General features: G+C 34.6%; 2 pseudogenes; one reads left to right on the forward strand and one right to left on the reverse strand.

The window, feature by feature from the left end:
* The first annotated feature begins 292 nt into the window (after window positions 1–292).
* On the forward strand, window positions 293–2,191 carry LOC148606854 (uncharacterized; annotated as a pseudogene).
* Window positions 2,192–2,714: 523 nt separating this feature from the next.
* Window positions 2,715–4,404, reverse strand: LOC148606855 (uncharacterized; annotated as a pseudogene).
* Window positions 4,405–4,843: the final 439 nt, after the last annotated feature.

A 4,843-nucleotide genomic window follows, 5' to 3' on the forward strand; every position in this document is an offset into this window, starting at 1 on the left:
AAAAAAACCATACAGTGTCGGTTATCTTTTTATAAAGATAGTACATTTACTTGTGTTTTTATCTAGAGGTGTAGTTATCAATATAAATTAAAAAAATGACATGCAATATGTTGAATGACACGATTTTATAATACTATAACACTATGTCTTTTTCTATAAATCGTGCTTAGAATGTTAAGTCATAACAATCAGAGATGGCAATAAGTTCAAGGATACTAGTATCCGTACTTTTTTGCTCACTGTACCTTTAATAGTGTAAAATTCTCCGATAAAGAGCCGTTTTTAGTTAAAAATGGTAACAACTAAGCATTGTTGCTACGGAGTATGTGCCAGCGACTCACGATATCCTCAACCTGGCGTGTGGTTTATCGGATTTGGGAATGGCTTTTCTAAACCGACCAAGGACAGAGAAAAGTGTTTACGTTGAGTAAACAATTGTGGACGACGAGATTTCTCCATAAATAATGTGAACAAAGACACATAAATATTTGTAGCCTGCATTTTGTAGGTGAAAATGGACCAACAGACCAAAATCCCGATCCGATCAAACTCGGAATAGTGTTAGGTTTCAAAAAGTGGTTGAGTGATGCTTGGGTTCAACCCCAGTGCTTGTTTCAATTGAAATATCAGCTTTTACTTGAAAAATAACTGTAATAACCCCGTTTCAAGAGTGTAATAGTTCAATTTACTATAGTGTTTTGTCAACACACTTGTAGAAGCCTTAACTGGTGCATACACTGTCAGTTCATACTAAAACTTTATTTGATTATACATACATGTAATATAATAAAAAAAATCATACAAATAATAAACTGAAAAATTGACCTGTGTACCTGTAACTTTTACCTACATACATGTATACACATCATCTGTTGTCAATTTGTAAGCATGATCTATTCCGGCCGCCTTTATCGGTTAATTGCCTGTATTTGCATGTTCAATGCCTTACTACATTTATAATTGGATATTTTAGGTTACACGACCAAAAAAAAGAAGAGCTCCTGTTGAGAGAACAAGTGTTAGTGAAGTGGAGTCGGACAATATTGCAGAGATTCTGCTTGATTTGTCTAGTTCACTTGAAAATCCTGCTTAGACAACATTGGAAACTCCTTCAAGAGTTGATATTCCAACTAGTATGATAAAACCAAATCTTGTTGACAGAAGCACTCAAACTGATGTAAAATCGGTCTCGGAAAATGTGTCTTTAGCCATTGATTTTAAGTTGTTACAAATGAAGTAGAGAATCTTAAAAGTCAGTTACATTTATTTGAACATGTATCAAGTGGTAAAAAGAGTAGGAAAGACTTGTTTCCTTATGCTGATGTTGAAAAATCTGAATACTGTAAATTTAATGAGATTATAAGTGTTGAATTAATGAAAGAGGATGACAAAAAAATTCGATTTTACACTGGCTTGACATACACTATGTTTCTTTCATTGTGGCAGTTTTTAGGTCCTGCTGCTAGTAAGCTGGGTTACTGGAACACTGATGTCTCAGACCCAGAAAAGACTCCAGGTAAACGGAGGGGTCCAAAGAGGAAACTTTCGCCACAAAATGAGGTTGCGCTTTGGGCTACTCCAAACTGATTTGGGATATCGATTCGACATAAGTAACAATCATGTCTCAAAAATTCTTTTAACTTGGATACATTTTTGTATAAAAGATTCAGTATTCTAAATGTTTCAAAAATACAAAAACCTGCGTTGTATAATCGATTGTACTGAGGTGCGCGTGCAGCAACCGAGTAATTTTGGAGCTCAAAGTAATGTGTACTCTTCTTATAAAGGACATACGACATTTAAATTTTTGATAGGTGTTGCACCTTACGGTTCTGTTATGTATCTGTCCGATGCATATGAAGGCAGTATTTCAGACAAAAAAATAGTAAAACAATCAGGATTTTTAGAACACCTTGAACCAGGAGATGTTATTATGGCTGACCGTGGCTTCCTCATTAATGATCTACTTAATGAGAAACAAGTTAAGATGATTACACCTCCACTTTAGGGGGAAGAGTCCCTTACTAAAGATGTTGCAAAACACTGGATTCATGTTGAACGTTCTATTGAACGCATTAAAAGGTTTAGAATTTTACAGAAGGTCATGCCTCTTTCCCTACAGTCTGTATTTTCACAGTGTGTTTTCGTAATTGGATGTTTTGTTAATTTCCAAGATCCATTGGTACAATAAAATTTCTAGTGTGTATTCTCATGTAATTTATGCAAAATACTTCAGTGTTAATTATATTTTTCTCTATTTAACCACTTCAGTCTCCGTTTTTGCCAGTTTAGATAAATCAATAAATTACTGCTTTTGAGAGACAGAAGGTGGTACAATGTATAATATGATACATGTGTTTACTTGTGATCTTAAATTATAATTAAGTTTTTTATTAATCATAAACTTTCATATGCAAGAACAAAACCCACAATGCCATAATGTACATTTGTAATTCAAGAAAAAGTTCAACAGACATATCCATTTAAACTGGATTTAATATACTAGAAGAGATAATCCATGTGTACAGGAAAACATTTTTAAAAGATGTAGCCAAGGACTGAGACCACAACAAAATAAATTATACATGTACATTTAGTTTAATACAAGATGGTTTGCTACATAAAAACAACTGCTTTAACAACAGTATTACTGTTATCATTTACACATGTGTTAGAACATAACGAAGTAACTGCGAGAACTCTTTCATGTCAATTTACACACCTACATGTACAGGTACAAAAAGTATCCAATGAGTAGAACTGGATTTGGTCGGCAGTTTGATTGGTTATAGTTCCCTTGGAATTTTCATTTGGAAATGTTCGGGACAAATGTATTGGTGGTGAAAAGAAATAATCTTTTTCCGAAGAGAATCCCAAAATGTGTTTTCAAGTTTTATCCTCTCAACAAACGTGCTTGCACTTGACCATACAGCAAAATCACACCATTGTCTATTCTTAAGGCCCAACTGCATTTGTACCTGAAAATAGTACTGGTGTGACCTTTTAAGACATATCTCCCCATCGTTTATTTGTAAACAAAACCGTGCAAGTTGACCTTTGTCTAAAAAAAAATCGAATTCAAGAATGTCCTTATTTTCCAAAACTTTTGGACATTTTATTTCCAAACAAAAGTCCAACGGGATATTCTTCACTGTCATCGAACACTAATCCATCAGGACTACAACCTAGCTCGGTATATTTAGAGTTAACCCAAAAGCCTGTTTCTCTACATTCAAGGTTTGGGTTGATAGTCTTCATATTTTTAACATAGTCTTCCCGTGCCATGTTTTCACTATCTTGTCCATATACAGTTGCCGAAGTTTTAATTTGGTCTGTATTCCACATGACTTTATATAATATGTTTGATAAGCTGGATGATGACGTTGTGTCACTGACAGTTCCAATAACTTTAGCATTTGAAGCAGTTATTCTCAATCTTCTAAACAAGAACCAATCTTAGGTTCCCTGTTCATTGACAAGAAGCACAGCACAGGGTCAACTTTATTCGTGTCAGAACCCTTAACTACAGACAAATTTTCAAGTAATAATCTCCTCTGTTGTTCTAAGACGCCAATATCGGAATCGTCCAATTGAAAATCGGTATAATTATGAAACAAAATCGTGTTCCACATACGTTTATGCACTTTTTAACGCCTATGATCGGTAAAAGTTCATTCTTTGAATCCTTAGGTGTGCCTTATCGTAAAGAACGAGGTCGGGGGTCAAAGGCTACGACATCGTGCACTTTTTCTTCTTACCAGATAGTTTGACAGAATCTTGAGCTTTTTGTGGATTTTTTTTCTCTTACGTCCAACATTCCATGTACATTTTTGTGATGTAGAAGCTACTTGCTCATACCCATACCTTTCAACAAAATCGAGTGAAGCAAATAGCAAAACTGCCACGTGATTGCACCTTCCCATACAAGAGGCTCTACAACTACATAAGGCGTCTTTGACAAATCCTGATACATGGGATGAAGTGATAGTAATGTCATGCAGAACGTCCGTCTTGTATGATGCCATTACTTTTGCTTTCAAGAAATAATAGTTATTTTTCCTGCAGTCTTTCATACCCTGAACATGGCCACTATTAAAATACACCTTTCCCTTTCTCATAGGTTTTGAGGTGTGAACGTCTTCTACATCTTCATCACAGTCAACTTGCTCAACTGTTCTGATAAATTGTACAGATTCGACTATATGATGATGTATATTGCCCATATTAAAATAATGTGGTAAACTAACTGACGAAAATATCCCCCAACCGCGGACAGGCAGAAATGGCACCGTAGACTGTGAATGCTCAATATCCACAGATTGTTTTAGGGACAGAAGCTTTTTTTCATACCACTTTCCACCATTTATGTCTATTGATATGTCTTTGTCATTCACTGCAAGAATGCACGTGTTGACCCTGAAAGATGTATAATGAAAATTACAAATGTATGTAAGACTTATATATGCGATAACGATGACTAGCCACGGGTGACCAACTCCAACACGCATCTGCATGTAATATTATATAATAAAATACATAAACGAATTTTCTCATATGAAATGTATTTTTTTTTTATTAATGTAACATGTTAGTACATCACATTTAGATCCATAGCAAAAATAACGTGCTACTGCATGTACTATGGCTAGCGTATTTACAAATTAGAAATTTCTGGTCAATTATCTATGGCGGCGTTCAATATCTACAGCTCAAACTCGATATTTATACCCATGTATTCAAAATATAGTTTATTGTTAGTTAAGAAAAAACTTATCAAAAGGGAAACATGCATCGGGCATAAGATTATTCAGTTTTTATGTAAAAGTTACATAGATCTCACACT

This window comes from Perna viridis, chromosome 9 (genome assembly GCF_037379345.1).
Source record: "Perna viridis isolate PV_CMFRI_1.1 ecotype Kerala chromosome 9, ASM3737934v1, whole genome shotgun sequence".
NCBI classification, from domain to species: Eukaryota; Metazoa; Mollusca; class Bivalvia; order Mytilida; family Mytilidae; genus Perna; species Perna viridis.